The following is a 20,391-nucleotide window of genomic DNA, read 5'->3' on the forward strand; positions in this document are numbered from 1 at the left end:
GGGGTCTTGCTTTGTTGCCCAAGCAGGTCTCAAATTCCTGGGCTTAAGCAATCCTTCTGCCTTGACCTCCCAAAGTACTGGAATTACAGGTGTCAGCGACCTAAATAGACATTATATAAATGGTCCATCCATTTAGGTAAATAATACTCAGCCCCTTAGATATCTGCATTCTTTTTTTCTATTTTTTTTGAGATGGTGTCTGAGTTTTTGATGGAGTTGTGGCTAAATGACCCCATAGAGACAGCAGAGGTGGGGTCCTCGTATCGATGCAGTATCTTTTGCATCTTTGCAGATTTCTGTTGTGGGTGGGTGGTCTGGATACTTTCTGGATACTTCTTTTGAGGGTGAGATGGGCTCAATCCTGGGAGTTGTGTGAGGGCCTGCTATTGAGGCTGTATCTATAGTACCCGTGATTTGGTTCCTCCTGGCTTGGCAGTGCCTGCTTGTTTCCCCTGATGACTCAGACTCCACTCTGGCTGCCACTCAGACCCTACATCCTCCATCTGGCTCTTCACTAGAATACCTCTCCCCAGCCTCACTGCTGATTCACCTTTCCCTTGTGATGGCCGGTGCCTGGAAGCCTGGTGGCTACCACCTCAGCTGCTTTCCACGCCTCTTCCCTGGAGTATGTGGGAACTCCTTGGTCCATTCTAGTCCATACCGGTCTTGGGGGAAGCTCAGGAAATTATATTTCCCCCCTTTCCCTGCAAGCTATGCTGTGCTATTGAGTTAAACTTTGATATCGCCACTTCTGGGGTGGTGTCAGGCAACCGATAAGGTGAACTCCTCCCAGGGTCCCAAAGATGCAGTACTCCGAAGCCCTCAGCCTTTCCCCTATCTGCTTAACAAACCTCTCACTTTGGGCAGGATCAGGAAAAGGAAGATTAGATGTGGCCTCCCTTACCTCTCTCTTCTTTTTTTTCCTAGGTAGTCCCCTGGGATGAATAGCGGGGAAGAGGTTTCCTCTTTTTCTTCTTGTCTTTCCTTGTGAAAAACTCCAAGATTGGCCAGGCACAGTGGCTCATGCCTGTAATCCCAGCACTTTGGGAGGCTGAGGCAGGCAGATCACCTGAGGTCAGGAGTGTGAGGCAAGTCTGGCCAACATGGTGAAACCCCATCTCTACTAAAAATACAAAAATTAGCTGGGCGTGCTAGCGTGCGCCTGTAATCCCAGCTACTCAGGAGGCTGAGGTAGGGGAATCACTTGAACCCAGGAGGCGGAGATTGCAGTGAGCCAAGATTGTGCCATTACACTACAGCCTGGGCAACAAGAGTGAAATGCCATCTCAAAAAAACAAAACAAACAAAAACAACCTCCAAGATGGAATCTAGAACGTCTTTTCTCTCTTATAAAGCCTAGCTTTTAAGCTACTACCTGGCCAAAAAGCCCCCAGATCCTATTTAGAAGCTGATAATTAACTGTTTTTTTTTCTCTTTTCTCCTTTTCTTCTTCTTCTTCTTTTTTTTTTTTTTTTTTTGCATTCCCACTGTGACAATCCTAAACCTCCCTGAGGCAACTGGAAACCTCTAAAGATTGGGGGAAAGGTAAGTACAAGAAAATGTAAAAGAAGGCAGCGAGTTGAGGGACTTCAAAATGATATTATCACCATTATATACATTGATAATTTTTCCTACGCACATCATGTTCTAATGTGGTTGTTCCACAGAGGCTTGAAAGGCTGAGACCACAGCCCTGTGGGTAGACCACATCTGTCCAGCCAATGGCTGGAAGAAGATGTAGGTCCTCAGACAGGAAACCAGAACTCTGAGGGCAATCTTAGCAGACAGGAGAAAGCATTCTTGGCCATCTCAAGGTTTCTTGGCCTGGCCTCACAGGAGCCTCAGGACAGTCCTCCCACATGTGGGCCAATTTTCTCTCTCAAATGGAGTCCGGCCAGGGTCTTTGAAGGGAGACTTCTTCGTAGGGCTCTGATTCCCTGAATCTACAATTCAAAAGATTAGCAAAATAAAATATTTTTAGTAAGAGGACTAACATAGGAGTATCACTTTGTATTTTGCCAAGCACGGATGTTTAAAACAAAGCATTATTTGTATTGTAAATGTTTCTTTTAAAAAAGGTAAGAGCATTATTTGTATAGTCAGTGTTTCGTTTAGTACCTGAAAAGTTGATGATTTTATTTTAAGGAAAGCGTCATTTACTGACAAGCAAGAAAGCCACTTCAGATGCCTGGATGGCGTGGAGCAAAGGCATGGAACAGAGCCAGAGAAGGGAGATAAACAAGGTCATTCCAAGGCTAGTAAGGATACTTCTTTGCCCACAGGATTTGCACGGGGGCCTATGGGAGGTGAGACCGAAAGGACGCTGGAGCATGTCCTAGAGATCCTTGAGTAACAGGGTGAGGACTAGAATGTCAGCTTTGAGAAAGTCAGAGCTTCTGTCTGTTTCATGAAGAGGGAATTGACTAAGAGGAAACCATATTTGGGAAATTTAAGTTGTAGGTTATGTGCAGCTTCTGGTGGAATTACTGCATTTTGTGGCAGAGAAGTGAGAGGAAGGAAAGCCATTCGGGAGAGAAAGCATGGAACCTATCCCAGACTTTGGCTGAAGTGTAACATCTAGTGCGACATGAATGGGGCACTTTTTCTACGTCTGTTATTTATTGTGTCTGTTGGTTGCCATGGGGGACCAGGTGATTTTTAAGAGAGCCACAGACACTCTTTAAAATCCAATAGATATGCACAAGGTAGATTTGAACATTTTAGACAATTTCTGTCTCTTCTATACAGAACTTAGTCCACATTTGTACAGGCCCTTCCACCTTGGTGCCTGTATCATAATATGACGTGCCTTTTTCCTTTGGGTCACTTACCACAATTCGGATTATTTCATTAACATAAGCATCTCATTAATATCTGTTTCCTCCACTAAACCATGAGGTTCATAGGAACAGGGCTCATTATTTTACTCACGATTGTATCTCTAGCACCAAGTATGTGCCTGACATATAAAAAAGGCACTCGATAGGCCAGGCACGGTGGTTCACGCGTGTAATCCCAGCACTTAGGGAGGCCAAGGAGGGCGGATCATGAGCTCAGGAGATCGGGACCATCCTGGCTAACACGGTGAAACCCCATCTCTACTAAAAATACAAAAAATTAGCCTGGCGTGGTGGCGGGCACCTGTAGTCCCAGCTACTCGGGAGGCTGAGGCAGGAGAATGGCGTGAATGTGGGAGGCGGAGCTTGCAGTGAGCCAAGATTGCGCCACTGCACTCCAGCCTGGGCGACAGAGTGAGACTCCATCTCAAAAAAAAAAAAAAAAAAAAAAAAAAAAAAACTCAATAAACGAATCAACACATGAATGTACCTCTAGGAAGAGTAATTGGAATCTCTTCATCAAGTACACTTTACTGAGTGTGTGAGGTATATTTGTTTGTTTGTTTTTAACAAAATGAGCTTCTTAAAGGCCACAATCAAACACAAATAAATAATGGATCCTACAGTTGCTGTTAGGTGAAGTGGTCTTGGTAGTTCCTGGCAACTGAGGCATGGTGCTAATGTAGTGCCCCCTGTTGGATAAAACAGAAAATTCGGCTTTTTGCACAATCACATTTTCCCTTTGCAAAGAAACATGTAGTTCCATCTGAATTTTGTGGCATCTCCTCTGGCATTAACAAATTTTTATATTTGGCTTCATTTCCTCAGCTAAATTTACTGTTTTCTCACGCTTTCTCTATTAAATAATAGCTTTGTTTTACCCCATTTTCCACATTTCAGATAAAGAAATCTTATGTAGTAAATCGTAGTAAAATTTCTGATTCACAAAAGTAGTCAGGGAATTGAAGTATCGCATTAATAAATTACCTTATGCGACATGCATCGATCACTTGAAGACACAGATATCTGTGATAGAAATACACTCTATAGTAATGGTATGGCAACATATTCATTAAGAAGATTATTGAGAAGAAATACTCATACCAAAACCTATGGCATACAGCAAAAGCAGTATTAAGAGAGAAGTTTATAACAATAAATGCTTACATTAAAAAAGTATAAAGATTTCAAATAACCAACCTAATGATGCATCTCAAGGAACTAGAAAATCAAGAAGAAGCCAACTCCAAAATTAGTAGGAGAAAAGAAATAACAAGGATAAGAGCAGAATAAATATAATTGAGACCAAAAAAATACACAAGAAAAAAGGTGTTTTTTTGAAAAGATAAACAAAATTGCCAAACCGTTAGGTAGACTAAACAAGAAAAATAGAGAAAGGACCCAAATAAATAAAATCAGAAACGAAAAAAGGAGATATTACAACTGCTACTACAGAAGTCCAAAAGATTGTTAGAAACTATTGTGAACAACTATACACCAAAAAATGAGAAACGTAATGGAAATGCATAAATTCCTAGACATGTACAAACTACCAAGATTGAACCAAGAAGAAACAGAAAATCTGAATAGACCAATGGTGAGTAACATGATTGAATCAGCATTAAAAGTCTCCCATCAAAGGAAAGTCCAGGAGTTGATGATTTCACTGCTGAATTCTACCAAATATTTAGAGAAGAACTATACCATTTTTTAAAAAAACTTTTCTAGAAAGTTGAAGAGGAGAGAATTCTTCCAAATGCATCTTTGAGGCCAGCTCATCCTGATACCAAAACCAGACAGGAACACAACAACAATATAAGAAAACTATAGGCCAGTGTCCCTAAAGAACATAGATGCAAAAATCCTCAACACAATACTAGTAAACTGAGTCCAACAGCACATTACAAAGATCATTCATCATGATCTAGTGGGATTTATTCCAGGGATGCAAGGATAGTTTAGCATATGCAAATCTATAAATATGACATATTACATCAAAAGAATTAAGTACAAAAAATCATCTCAATAGATGCAGAGAAAGCATTTTATAAAATTCAACATCCCTTCATGATAAAAAAAAAACCCTCCAAAAAGTATGTATAGAGAAAATGTACCTCAATACAATAAAGGCCATATATGACAAACTCACACCTAATATTATATGGAATGGGGAAAAACTGAAAGTTTCTTCTCTAAGAACTAGAACAAGACAAGAATGCCCACTCTTACCACTCTTATTCAACATAGTACTGGAATTCCTAGCCAGAGCAAAAGCAAAAGAAAGAAATAAAGGGCATTCAAATTAGAAAGGAGGAAGTCACACTGTCCCTATTTGCAGATGACATGATTTTATATATAGAAAACCCTAAAAGTTCCACCAAAACAAAACAAAACAGAAAACTCTTAGAACTGATAAGCAAATTCAGTAAAGTTGCAGGATAAAAAATTAACATACAAAAATCAGTATCATTTCTATACACCAAAAACAGACTAGTGGAAAAAGAAATCAAGAGATCAGTCTCATTTACAACAGCTATAAAAAATGTAGGAGTAAATTTAACCAAGTTGATGAAAGATCTCTATAAGGTAAACTATAAAACATGAAAGAAAGAAATTGAAGAGGTCACAGAGAAAATGGAAACACATCCCTGTTCATGGACTGGAAGAATTTATATTATGAAAATGACCATACCACCAAAAATGATCTACAGATTCAGTGCAATCTCTATCAAAATACCGAAGACATTCTCACAGAAGTAGAAAAAACGACCCTAAAATTCATATGAAACCACAGAAGTCCAGTAAGAACGTTAGCTTAAAAATTTTTTTTAAACAAAAGAAACCACAGAAGGCCTCAAATAGCCAAAGCAGTCCTGAGTAAAAAACAACAAAACTGGAGGCATCGCATTACCTGACTTCAAAATATACTGCAAAACTATAGTAAACAAAACAGCATGGTACTGGTATAAAACCAGACACATAGACCAATGGAACACAGTAGAGAACCCAAAAATAAATCCATGTATTTACAGCCAATTAATTTTTGACAAAAGTACCAAGAACATTCAATGGAGAAATGACAGTCTCTTCAGGAAATGGTGCTGGGAAAACGATATTCATAGACAGAAAAATGAAACCCTTATCTCAGTTGTCAGCAAAGCCTGAGTCCTGTCCTCTCACTCTCCTCCCTGGACAGCATGAGCTTCACCACTCACTACACCTTCTCCACCAACTACTGGTCCCTGGGGTCTGTCCAGGCACCCAGCTACAGCACCTGGCCAGTCAGCAGCACGGCCAGTGTCTATGCAGGCATGGGGGGCTCTGGTTCCTGGATCTCTGTGTCCCACTCCATCAGCTTCCAGGGTGGCTTGGGGTCCAGAGGCCTGGCTGCAGGAATGGCCAGGGGTCTGGTAAGAATGGGAGGCATCCAAAATGAAAAGGAGACCGTGCAAAGCCTGAACAACTGCCTGGCCTCCTACCTGAAGACAGAGAACCAGAAGCTGGAGAGCAAAATCCGGGAGCACCTGGAGAAGAAGGGACCCTAGGTCAGAGACTGGGGCCGTTACTTCAAGACCATCGAGGACCTGAGGGCTCAGATCTTCGCAAATACCGTGGACAATGCTCGCATGGTTCTGCAGATCAACAATGTCTGTCTTGCTGCTGATGACTTTCGAGTTGAGTATGAGACAGAGCTGGCCATGTGCCAGTCTGTGGAGAGCGACATCCATGAGCTCCCCAAGGTCACTGATGACACCAATGTTACTCGGCTGCAGCTGTAGACAGAGACCCAGGTTCTCAAGGAGGAGCTGCTCTTTATGAAGAAGAACCACAAAGAGGAAGTAAAAGGCCTACAAGCCCAGGTTGCCAGCTCTGGGTTGACCATGGAGGTAGATGCCCCCAAATCTCAGGTTTTCGCCAAGATCATGGCAGACATCTGGGCCCAATATGACGAGCTGGCTCAGAAGAACTAGACAAGTACTGGTCTCAGCAGATTGAGGAGGGTACCACAGTAGTCACCACACAGTCCGCTGAGATTAGAGCTGCTGAGATGACGCTCAGGGAACTGAGACGTAGAGTACAGTCCTTGGAGATCTACCTGGACTCGATGAGAAATCTTAAAGCCCAGCTTGGAGAACAGCCTGAGGGAGGTGGAGGCCCGCTATGCCCTGCAGATGGAGCAGATCAATGGGATCCTGCTGTATCTGGAGTCAGAGCTGGCACAGACCCAGGCAGAGGGGCAGTGCTAGGCCCAGGAGTATGAGGCCCTGCTGAACATCAAGGTCAAGCTGGAGGCTGACAGCACCACCTACCACTGCCTGCTGGAAAATGTCGAGGACTTCAATCTTGGTGATGCCCTGGACAGCAGCAACTCCATGCAAACCATTCAAAAGACCACCACCTGCCGGACAGTGGTTAGCAAAGTAGTGTCTGAGACCAATGACACCAAAGTTCTGAGACATTAAGACAGCAGAAGCAGGGTACCCTTTGGGGAGCAGGAGGCCAATAAAAAGTTCAGCGTTCAAAAAAAAAAAAAGAAACCCCTATTTCTCACCATATACAAAAAAACAAATCAAAATGGATTAAAAACTTAAATGTAAGACTTGAAACTACTAGAGGAAAACATTGGGAAAGTGCTTTATGACATTGGTCTGGGCAAATTTTTTTGGGTTAAAACCTCAAAAGCATAGACAACTAAAGCAAAAATAGGCAAATAAGATTGCATAAAGCTAAAAAGCTTCTGCACAGCAAAGGAAACAATCAACAAAGTGAAGAGACAATCTACAGATTGGGAAAAAATATTTGCAAACTATCCATTCAACAAGAGATTAATAACCAGAATATAGAGGGAACTCAACTCAACAGCAAAAAACAAAACAAAACCAAACCAAACCAAAAAAAAAAAAAAAGTAATACAATTTAAAAATGGGCAAATGAACTGAAGAGACATTTCTCAAAAGCAGACATACAAATGGCCAACAGGCGTATAAAAAATGCTCAGCATTACTAATTATCAGGAAAATGCAAATCAAAACCACAGTGAAATCTCATCTCATCCCAGTTAGAATGGCTATTATGAAAAACACAAAAAATAACAGATGCTGGTGAGGATGTGGAGAAAGGGGAACACTCATACACTGCAGATGGAAATATAAATCAGTACAGTCACTATGGAAAACAGTATGGAGGTTCCTCAAAACACTGAGATCTAAAAATAGATCTACCATATGATCCAGCAATCCCACTATTAGGTATACATGCAAAAGAAAGGAAATCAGTATATTGAAGAGATATCTGCATACCTATGTTTATTGCAGCATTCTTCACAATAGCTAAGATATGAGATCAATCTAAGTGTCCATCAATGGATGTATGCATAAAGAAAATATGGTACCTATACACAATGAAATACAACTCAGTTATAAAAAAGAATGAAATCCTGTCACTTGCAGCAACATAGATGAAACGAGAGATTGGTATGTTAAGTGAAATAACTAGGTTAGAAAAGTGAAAAAAGACAAATACCGCATTCTGTCACTCGCGTGTGGGATCTTGAAAAGTTGATCTCATGGAGGTGGAGAGTAGAGTGATGGTTGCCAGAAGCTGGGAAGGTCGGAGGATGAATAGAGGTTGGTTCATGGGTGCAAAAATACAGTTAGATAGAAGGAATATATTCTAGTGTTTGATGGCACAAGAAGATGACTAAGTTAACAATAATTTATCATATATTTCAAAATAACTAGAAGAGAAAATTTGATATGTTTCCAACACAAAGAAACGATAAATGTTTGAGGTAATGGGTATTCTATTCACCATGATTTGATCATTACACATTGTATGCATGTATCAAAATATCACATGTATGCCATAAATATGCACAATTATTATGTATCAATTTAAAAGTTACTACTCACTAGAAGAAAGCTATATTAAAGTTCTTATGGAACCTAAATAAAAGCCCAAATGTCCAAAGCAATCCTAAGCAAAAAGAACAAATCTGGAGGCATTACATTGCCTGATGTCAAATTATACTACAAGGCTACAGTAAATAAAACAGCATGGTACTGGTACAAAAATAGACACATTGATCAATGGTTCAGAATAGAGGACCCAGAAATAAAGTCACATACCTACAACCAACTGACTTTTGACAAAGTTAACAAAAATAAACAATAGGGAAAGGACACCCTTATTCAATAAATAGTTCTGGGAAAATTGGCTAGCCACCTGCAGAAGGAAACTGGACCCCTTTCTCTCATCACATACAAAAACTAATTCAAGATGGATTAAAGACCTAAATGTAAAGCCTGAAGCTATTAAAATCCTAGAAGAAAATCTAGGAAAAACACTTCTGAATATCAGCCTAGGTAAAGAATTTATAACAAAGACCTCAAAAACAAATGCAATAAAAATGAAAACAGACAGATAGGATTTAATTAAGCTAAAACACTTCTGAAATAGTCAACAGAATAAACAGACAACCTATAGAATGGTAGAAAATATTTGCAAATTATTCCTTCACCAAACGACCAATATCCAGAATCTACAAAGAACTCAAACAATTGAACAAGAAAAAAAACAAATAACTCCATTAAAAACTGGGCAAAGGACATGAACAGACATTTCTTAAAAGAAATATAAGCAGCCAACAAACACATGAAAAAATGTTCAACATCACTCAATCATTAACGAAATGCAAATTAAAAACCACACTGAGATACCATCTTACATCATTCAGAATACTATTAAAAAGCCAAAAACAACAAATGTTGGCGTGGATGTGAAAAAAGAGAACTCTTGTACCCTGATGGTGGGAATGTAGATTGGTTCAACCTTTATGGAAGAATCTCAAGGAACTAAAATAGAGCAATCGCACTAAGGGAATCTACCCCAAACATAAGAAATAATACAAAAAAAAATAACACCCACACTTGTGTGTTGATTGCAGCACTATTATTTATCATAGCAAAGTCAAGGAACCAACGTAGTATCCATCAATGGTTGATTGGATACAGAAATGTGATATGCAGCCGTAAAAAAAAGAAATAATTTCCTTTCATACAGCAACATGAATGGAGCTGGAGGCCATTATCCCAAGTGAAGCAGAAAATCAAATATTGCCTGTTCTCACTTATAAGTGGGAGCTAAACAATGGATACACATGGGCATAAAGATGGAAATAACAGACACTGGGGATTCCAAAAAGGGGAAGGGAGGAAGGGGGTGACTGTTGAAAGGTTGCCTATTGGAGACAAAGTTTAATTTAGGGTGACCAGTACACTAGAGGCCCAAACCCCACCATTATGCAATATGCCCATGTTACAAACATGCACATGTACCCTATGAATCTAAAATTTTGAAAATTAATTTAATTAAAAAAGAAAACATCATGAACTTCTAACCACTAAGTAAGAAATTAACTCTTTTACATTAGTTTACAGTTCAATGCAAGTGTAAATGGAATTTTTAATGGGAAAAAGTTACTACTTATAACCTACATTTAAATAAAAGCTTTGTTGAGGTATAATTCGCCTCCCATAAAATTCACCCATTATACTTTAAAATATAATTGAATGTTTTTAATTTTTTTTTTTAAACTTTTTTTTGAGACGGAGTTTCACTCTTGTTGCCCAAGCTGGAGTGCAGTGGCGCAACCTCAGCTCACTGCAACCTCCACCTCCCAAGTTCAAGCGATTCTTCTGTCTCTGCCTCCCAAGTAGCTGGGATTACAGGCGCCTGCCACCAAGCTCAGCTAATTTTTTGTATTTTTAGTAGAGATGGGGTTTCATCATGTTGGCCAGCTGGTCTCGAACTCCTGACCTCAGGTGATCCACCCACCTCGGCCTCCTAAAGTGCTGGAATTACAGGCGTGAGCCACCGCACCTGACCTTAACTGTTTTTTAGTATGTTCACAGAGTTGTACAACCATCATCACAATCAATTTTATAATATTTTCCTCACCCCCCAAAGAAACTCCATACCCATTAGGATTCACTTTCCATTTCCCTCCAACTCATTCTCCCTCCCATTCCGTCCCCACCCTATCCCTAAGCAACTGATAATCAACTTTCTGTCTCTGTAGATTTGCCTATTCTTATGGCCGAATGATATTTCATTGTGAGGATACGCCACATTTTATCTAACCTTTCATCAGTTGATGGATATTTGGGTTGTTTACACTTTTTGGTTATTATGAAGGATGCTTGTCTTCAAGTGTGTGTATAGACATAGGCTTTCATTTGTTTTCAGTGAATTTCACTGCAGCCAGGAGTGAAATTGCTGGGTCATGTGGTAACTCTCTTTAATCTTTCGAGGAACTGCCAAACTGTTTCTAAGGCAGCTGCACCGTTTTACATTTCCACCAGCAATGCATGCGGGTTCCAGTTTCTCTACATTTTCCCTCATACTTGTTTTTATCTTTTTTTTTTTTTTATTACAGCCACTCTAGTTGGTGTGAGGTAGTATTTCATTGTGGTTTTGATTTGCAGTTCCCTAATGGCTAATGATGTTGGACATCTTGTGCTTATTATGTTGAACATCATGTGTTTGTTAGCCATTTGTATATCTGAAAAAATATACAAATGTGCATGTTTGCTACATGAGTATATTGTATAATGGTGGGTGGGTTTCTACTGTACTTATCACCCCAAATTGAAAATTTGGACAAAAATGTCTATTTAGATTCCTTGCCCATTTATAGATTGGGTTGTCTTTTTGAGTTGTAATAGTACTTTACATATTTTAAATATGTCCTTTATCAGATACATGATTTTCAAATGTTTTCTACCATTCTGTGGGTTGTCTTCATTTTCTTGACAGTGCCCTTTGAAGCATAAAGTTTTAAATTTTGGTGATGTCCAGTTCACCTATTTTTTGTTGCTTGTGGTTTTGCTGCCATATTTAATATATAATTCACCTTTATAAGTTATCCTGATATGCAAATATTATTCATTATGTGATAGAAATTAATGTTATTTACATTGATATGAAATAATTTAAATATCTTGGGTTTATGTGTACATTCTTAATTATTAGAAATCCAGAAAACAAGGTGTGACCTACATGCATCCCCACTGAAGAGGAAAGGCATTTTCTTTTTCTTTTCTTTTTTTTTTTTTGAGAGGCAGTCTCGCTTGTCACCCAGGCTAGAGTGCAGTGGTGTGATCTTGGCTCACTGCAAGCTCCACCTCCTGGGTTCACGCCATTCTCCTGCCTCAGCCTCCCAAGTAGCTGGGACTACAGGCGCCCGCCACCACGCCCGGCTAATTTTTTTGTGCTTTTAGTAGAGACGGGTTTCACCGTGTTAGCCAGGATGATATCGATCTCCCGACCTCGTGATCCACCCGCCTCGGCCTCCCAAAGTGCTGGGATTACAGGCTTGAGCCACCTCGCCCGGCCGAGGAAAGGCATTTTCTATCTGAGACAATTGCTTTAAAAGTTACAGGAGGATGAGGTTGGACTGAGGGGATGGGTTTTATCCCTGTGACTCACAACACAGTTATAATAACAAGAACATTAAATGTGGGAAACATTTCATGAGCGTCTGTGATATGAAAAAAATTTTCACCTGGGAAAGGGCTAAGCCCAGGAAGAACCATAAAGAGGTTTCCCAGGATCGGGGGTGGGGAGAAGAATTCAGTTTTACTCAGAGGGAACATAAAAGGGATTTTGTGAATTCTTTAAACCCAGATTCATGGAAATTTGTTTTTCTTAGGACTGAACACTACATGTCTCAGTCACATCGAGTCTGCAATGAGAAATGCAGACATTTACAAAACAGATTGACAAAGAAATGTAAGCTGTGCTATCTTGTCTATGATGTAGCTTTTTATTTGGGGTATTAGACTTTAATTTCAATTACGCTTCCTTTGAAACCAGGCAATAGATACTTATTACCTTTAAAGTCCCTAAATAAAAACTCATCGAAATGTCAGAAATGTCCTATAATTTCCTGGATGAGGAAATAGATATTCAGAGAGTTGTTAAAAGCTGTAGGTGCAAGTGGCATTACAAATCAGGTTAGAATCCAGAAATTACCAGTTCTCTATATTGTCCTCTAGAAAGCAGCCATTTCCACTAATTTACAAGAAAAATTTTGTTAATATAAAAATAGAAAGTGCACCAGATGAAACAGATGTATTTAACAGAAGAGTGGCGTGGAGAGAAGAGCATTGCAACCCCAGACATGATTTTTAATCCTGAAATCACTGTTTTTATGCTCCATGATGCCAGGCAAGTCCCTTCCATTTGGGTCTTGTTTTCCTCAGCCTCTATGGGGAGTTCAGCATTCTCCTCCTGGAGGAAGAGCTCAAGAATCAATGGAATTCTTATGGTGATATGGTTTGGCTCTGTGTCCCCACCCAAATCTCATCTTGAATTGTGGTTCCCATTATCCTCACATGTTGTGGGAGGGACCTGATGGGAGGCAATTGAATCATGGGGGTGGTTACCCACATGCTGTTCTCATGATAGTAAGTTCTCACGAGATCTGATGGTTTTATAAGGGGCTGTTCCTCTGCTTTGCTCTGCACTTCTCCTTCCTTCTGCCATGTGAAGAAGGACATGTTTGCTTCCCCTTTCGCCATGGTTGTAAGTTTTCTAAGGCCTTCCCAGCCCTGTGGAACTGTGAGTCAATTCAAACTCTTTCCTTTATAAATTACCCAATCTCGGGCAGTTCTTTATAGTAGCATGAGAACACACTAGTATATATGGCTACCACAAAACTTGCCATTTTTTGGTAAAGAGAAGTAAAATAAGTGCATATCTATTAAACTATAAAATGTGCCACTGAAATGATCTTGGGCACCTCTTGTGGTACACATATCCTGATCTTAGGGGTCTTAGGGGAATTGGCTCCTTCTACTGCAGCCAATGCAGAGTCACGGAAAAAGGATGGAAGTAGAAGCACAACAAAGAAGAAGGTGGAAAAGAGGCCGGGAGAGCATGTGACAGCAATGATGACCCCAAACACACCTGTTTTTTACCAAGTTGGTCCCATGAGCTCCTCCCAACCATGAGACGGAGGGGAAAGACTGGCACCCTGTGGAACCAGAGCAAGCCCTGGGCGTGGGTTAATCACTACAGGTATAACTCACTCTGGCCCTGCCCACTTCACCACACTCGGACTCAGACCCTGATATCTCTCTCTCTCCCTCTCTCTCTCTCTCTCTCCCTCTCTCTCTCTCTCTCTGTCCTGGCATTCAGGGACAGCCTTGGTCTTGCCTCTATAACTACAGAGAAAGGATGGAAATGAAAGACCAATTGTTAGTATATGAACCTCTTAGGTGACATTTGTGGTACTTCCTGGGAAATCACCCTTTTCCCTCACCTCTGGTCCTTCCAAGGTCATTGCCCACCTCCGCACTCCTCCTCACAGTTCAATTTACCCAGGCTCACGTGGGTGTGCTCTTGAGGTGGAGCTAGCAAGGGAAGTTGAAGGTTAGTAGATTCTGTTCCCAGACTGCAGAGTTTCATTGAGAAGGAACAAACGATGACTGTTCTGCAAGGCCACACAATGAACTGCTTTCTCCTAAAGCCATGCCCTTTAGCCAGGAAGAGGCCAAGCACACTTATCAAGTCTCTGCATTTGCTGCAGCGAATCTGTGGTAAACAGAGCAAGAAGGCCCACATTGTCACTGAGGGCCTGCAGAAACCAGTTATTTATTTATTTAGTCAGTTAGTTAATTATTCTGGAGACGGAGTCTTACTCTGTTGCCCAGGCTGGAGTGAAGTGGCGTGATCCCAGCTCACTGCAACCTCTGCCTCCTGGGTTCCAGTGATTTTCCTGCCTCAGCCTCCCAAGTAGCTGGGATTACAGGCACCCACCACCACGCCTGGCTAATTTTGTATTTTTAGTAGAGACGGGGTTTCACCATGTTAGCCAGGCTGGTCTCGGACTCCCAACCTCAGGTGATCCGCCCACCTTTGCCTCCCAAAGTGCTGGGATTACAGGTGTGAGCCGCCATGCCTGACCCCAGAAGCCAGTTTTTTACACAGAGCCCTTGGTTGCCTGGTCAAGGCCTATGATCCAATTTAACTATGGCAATTGGTTATTTAAAGTTAAAAGGTAATTTATTTAGTTGGGTTTTGATTGGCCTGGATAATTGCCAAGGACTGCCACTGCGGCCATGCTGTGGTGAACATGTTTGCTGTTTACCCGTAACTCATGTCTTCTCTGTCCATGCTCATGGAGGCTCGATTCTGTACAGCTATTCAGTAACCATGCCACCACTGTCAATGGAAAACCCTCATGGGAGCCATCCCTTTCCTCTTTGCTAGGGATTGGGCTATTGTGAAGTGCTGAGGGTCTATAAGGAAGGGAGAGGGTCCTGTCATGCTGCACTTACTTCTTGCTTTTGGACTCGTTTAAGGGCCGGATGCTTCGACTGGCTTTGGCCTTCTTCTGGCCATGAGGGTAGATATTACAAACAGAGTTGACAGGTGTGAATAAAGGCCTGAGTCTTTGTTGACACAGCTGGGCTTTGGAATTGCTTCCTTTGGGACACCTTGTTAAGGTGGTTTCTCTGCGGATTGCAGACTACAGCTTCCTAACTGATACAGATACTTCTTCCCAGCTGACCTAACATAATCAGCCACAAAACAAAACCTTCAGCAAATAGTTGATATCAACACTCTGGTTTTGTTATGGCTTCAGGCAAGATGCTGAACTCTGGAGGATTTCTGATTTTTCATTGTGTCATTACACTACAGAGGAACTGGAAATTGATTTGAACAATCAACATCAGGCTGGATGGCCAGGGAATCCCCTTTTCTGTCAAGACCACAGTCCTTTAACCTCAGAACCCGCTTCCTTTTTTGTTTAGTTCTTTTTCTCTCCCTGAAGGATTTGGAACAGAAATCCATCCATCCATCCATCCATCCATCCATCCATCCATCCATCCATGTCTATTAAACCCCCTCCATGTGAGCATTTACCAGTGGGGGTGATGGGATCTCTGTGTGCACTGTGATGACTGGCATTGCTGTGGACCATGGACTGTGGGCTCTTTGGTTCCAATCCTTCTCCTCCTAAAGCTAGGCTCTTTTGGAGGTAGCATCAGAGGCAGTTCTGGATAACTCAGCCTAACAAAGATTTATCCAGTGCCAATTATGCCAGGGCCACTGCATTAGGTGTGGGGTAAAAGACATACTGCAATTGTGATATAGGAGCTATTGCATCAAAACATGCAGAATGAATTTTGCTGGCTTAGAAGAAAGTTTCTAAGAGGAGACTTAAGAAATGCTGTCTCAGTAACACTCACTTGACAAATGAGGACACAGATCCACAGAGCTTGTCACTCGTTTTACATGTGTTAAAATTCATTAAGCTGCATGCAAGATTTGCATGCTGTACTGTGGGCATGTCTTACTTTAACAAAAAAACCCAAAAAGTAACAAAAGAAAAAAATGTCCTAAATATCTTTTACCATCACTGAAAGGAATAAAGGCACTTCTTTGAATAAAGGGAATATCTGTGATATTTTACACATTTTAAATTCACAATAGTGGGAATGGTCCAATTAATTTCTATTTATCATTCCTCTTCTGCTAGAATCTCTTCTAAATCTTCAGTTTCAACTTCGTTTCCAATAAGATGCTTTTAAGTATGTGTTGTTTTTTGCAGAAAACATGTAATAGGACAGTTATTATCTCTGTGTTAATCTTAGATTTCAGATTTGTGCCTTGCAATTGCTAGGTCCCACTTTGGGTCAGGAATGGTCACAAAGATTCAGAATGGCCTAGATGTTTGCATGGGAACAAGCATATCACATATCCACTGCCCAAAGGCTGTAAGGTTCAATGACCTGGCTGCTCAATTACCTGGTGCTTGGGTGGGGGACAGGCCATACATCCTAATGGCTCCTGTAGTTGTTATTTTCACCTGGCCTCTGAGGCCGGCAGCCTCTTGGCCCTGGCCAGTATGTGAGGCAGATGCCGTCATGTGGCAATTCAATGGTCTGTAGGTGCCCAACTGCTTCCTCCCACATTTTACAGTTTCTTCTCCTCCACCTTTAATTGGTGGATGAGCCCTGGTGACATGTCTTTGCTCTGATGGTGGCTATTTGAGAGGGCTGGCAAGTCAGTCCATTATACATAGGTACTGTCTGTGGCTCGCTCTTGGCCCACAAGTGGCTCATAGATGCCTCTCGTTTGTGGGAGTTTGAAAGGTGGATATCATGGAAGTAGAGAGTAGAATGATGATTACCAGCAGCTGGGAGGCAGGGGTGATCAGAGAGGTTGAATAATGGGTACGAAGATACAGTTAGAAGGAGTCAGTTCTAGTGTTCAATAGCACAGTAGGGTGACTATCGTTAACAATAATTCATTGTATATTTTAAAATAGCTAGAAGAGCTGAAACGTTCCCAACATTAAGAAATGATAAATATTTGAGGTGCCATATCATGGTATCATTTCCTCCTCTCTGAGGATCTATGTATGTTACCTCAGACCACGTTGTGTGTGTGGGGGGTGTGCGTATGTGCATGTGTATGCACACGGGCTTGTGTCCTGGGGTGGGAGTCTCCTCTCAGTCATCCAGGCAAGAAGCAGGTGGATTAAGTTTATGATTGGGCTAAACATGGAAAAATACAATCCAAGGTGAAAGCAGAACCTGCTGTTCTCTGTGTGTCTTATTGTGAGTATTAATGTTAAACACTCTTAGGTTTGGGATAGCAAAGCTTACTACTGAGAAAAAAAAACTGCTGGCCCACGCACACTTGATTAGTGCAAAGCTGCCGTTTATCTCCTTCACTGAGCTAAGCAGCCATCAGGTTAAGAAGAGGGCAGGGGAGAGGGGGGCACAGCCTTATTGGGATGAGGCCAGCCTGCCGCTGACTCCCAGCTGGTACAGCAGTGACCTCTGCTGGCAGGATTTTCCTCTCCAGTGTGCACAGAGTAGGCGTTCCCTTGGAGTCTGTGTGGTTCAGTAGTGTTCTTCAGAGAGATGCCCCAAGACTGATGCTCAGGGAGAGGGCCGACTGGGCTTTCCGGCTAAAACTGTCACTAAGGGCTGGGGTTACGCAGTCAGGAGTTGAGATAGATCCTTACCCTTGCTTCAGTGGACTTTCTCTCAAACACATATGGCTTCTTTACGTTACTCATTCTCAGATCTAAACATATTTCTTTAAAAATATGTTCTCAAAAAGAACAAAACAAGTGTTGCTGGGTGCAGTGGCTCACACCTGTAATCCTAACACTTTAGGAGGCCACGGCGGGTGGATCACTTGAGCCCAGGAGTTCAAGACCAGCCTGGGTAACATGGTGAGATGCCATCTCTACAAAACATTAAAAAATTAGCTGGGTTTGGTGGCACGCGCCTGTAATCCCAGCTACTCAGGAGGCTGGGGTGGGAGGATAGCTTGAGCCCGGGCGTTTGAGGCTGCAGTGAGCTGAGATCGTGCCACTGCACTGCAGCCTGGGGGACAGAGTAAGACCTTGTCTGAAAACAAAAACAACAAGTGTCACCCAAACAAGTCCATGACATTTCTTGAGAATAACGCATTTACAATCTGACAAGCTGATGTGAAAACACCCTCAAAACTTTTGTGTGTGTGTAGAGGACAGGAGCTGAAGCATCCTTTACAAATACCTGAATCCTACTCCTCACTTCAGCACACCACATCTCACCCACAAATCAGTGTGAAATGCTGCTGTTGGACAAGGCCTCGGCAGAACGTTTTCTTACCTATCCTGACATATCCATAATGGAATACTCCAGGCTAGAAAGCTAGACAGCCAAGTTGAAGCCATCGTGACGGCTTTGAGGGTCCCTCATGCAGAGTTACTGACTAAGCAGCTCTTGTCCACAAAGCTCTTGTCCCCGTGGGACCATGTGGTGGCACTTGATGGCCATTCCCAGCGCACCCGCCCTTCTCTGATCACCATGTTTGTCCTTGCGGTGGGGCCCCTGCAGCCATCTTCTACTATAGGGCTCTGTCCCTTTCGGCAGAGCTCATCAGATCATCGGGGAACCAGTCTCTTTAGTGGGGGTGGGGAAGGAGGGCCGTGGATTCCTTTGCCTGTGAGGTCCCTGTAGGGCTGGCTAGCATCTTCCATCCACAGGCAGGGAGAGGCAGAGAAGGCTGATGATTAGCACAGACAGAAATGAAGAAAGGTGACACGGGGGACACAGAGATGACAAGACATGGAGAGAGGGAAGTTTTCTGCTTCCTGTTTCCAGATTTCCCAGTCCTGCCTTAGTTTCCATCTTTTTTCCTTCCAACATCACAGTTTGCTTAAGCAACTAAAGATCCCTAAGACACGAACTTCTGTTTAGTTTGCATTTAATACACAGCAGAAGAATTCCAAAAAGTTTTACTTGAGAGCTCAGAATTGGAATTATCTTCATTCCAACTACCAAGAACCCTCAGAGTATTGTATGGCCTCTGTCATCATATTTTCTGGTTAAATAAGAGTTAAGCAGAAAACTGTTTTTCTCTTTGTTTATATCTCTATTATAAAAATATGTCTAAAATGTAAACACAAAAGCAAAAGATTGGAAACAAATGCTAGCCAATTATTAGACAATGGGTTAAAAATTCATACAACGTCCCATGATTTGAGGGAGCCTAAACAAATTAATACAATGGAACACTACGCAGTCACTAAAAGAATAAGAGAGATCCATATGTCCCAGCATAGAAAGTTTTCCTTTATCTATTGTTAAATAAATGAAATAAGGCATTGAGTGGCATGTGTAGTGTGCTCTCATTTATATACAACAAGAAAAAGAAAGGAAAAAATTTGTAAGTTTAAATGCACACACACACACATATATATATTATATATATATACGTAATATATATATATATGCTTAGATATGCATGGGATATCTATGGAAGGACACCCAAGATCTGGTAACAGTGTATACTTTTAGGGAGAAACCTGGGGGCAGAGAGGCAGGGAGACCATTTTTCTCTGTGTACCCTTTTGCAGTATTTGAAAATTATTTTTTCTGTGTACATGTATTAGCTTTTAAAACACATACATAATACATAAGTACACACAAATGTATTATCTTCCTTTCTACTACAATTACAGAGTGGTCATTTCTCTTAATCATACAAGTTCCTGGAACTTGAGGTAGGTAGATCTTCATACATGTCCACACTGGTTGGGTCACCTATTCTAACATGTTTGCTTTCATGCATAAAAGCCATTGAGTGGCCAGGTAAAGGCAGGAAGAAGTGAAGGCTGGTGTTCCTGGAACCACACAAAGTGAGGGCAGAAGGGAAACGTGGAGGGTGTAGTCTGAGCACCAGTAAGTTGATATATGAGGTTGAGGAACTGCCAGTCAGTAAACTGGGGCTGTCATTCCTGTGTGGATTGTCATCACTGAGAGCAGTGGAGTCCTTGGACTCGGGCCTTCACTTGTTGCATTGATTAAATGGTGAAAACAAGACCTTCTTTCCAGGTTCTTCTGAATAAAGATGAAAGTATGTGCCTGGCTCAGTTAGTCTTAGCTGGATGCAGAGTGTTTTGTTGTCATTTTGATAAATTTTTCTTGAATGTGTCCTGAAAGGAGGTGCGTACCCTGTATTAGTAGAGATTCTGAGT

The 20,391-nt window shown here is 41.5% G+C and overlaps 1 protein-coding gene across 2 annotated transcripts in view; it reads right to left on the minus strand.

Moving 5' to 3' along the window:
- Positions 1-1,579: 1,579 nt before the first annotated feature.
- ZBTB38 (zinc finger and BTB domain containing 38) overlaps positions 1,580-20,391 on the minus strand; it is a 166,967-nt gene continuing 148,155 nt past the window's right edge. For both annotated transcript variants that reach the window (XR_010113901.1, XR_010113899.1), the window contains exon 3: positions 1,580-1,943. The gene's annotated coding sequence lies outside the window, so the exon portion shown is untranslated. The remainder of the gene's footprint in view (positions 1,944-20,391) is intronic.

The sequence above is a fragment of the Symphalangus syndactylus genome, chromosome 10 (genome assembly GCF_028878055.3).
Source record: "Symphalangus syndactylus isolate Jambi chromosome 10, NHGRI_mSymSyn1-v2.1_pri, whole genome shotgun sequence".
NCBI classification, from domain to species: domain Eukaryota; kingdom Metazoa; phylum Chordata; class Mammalia; order Primates; family Hylobatidae; genus Symphalangus; species Symphalangus syndactylus.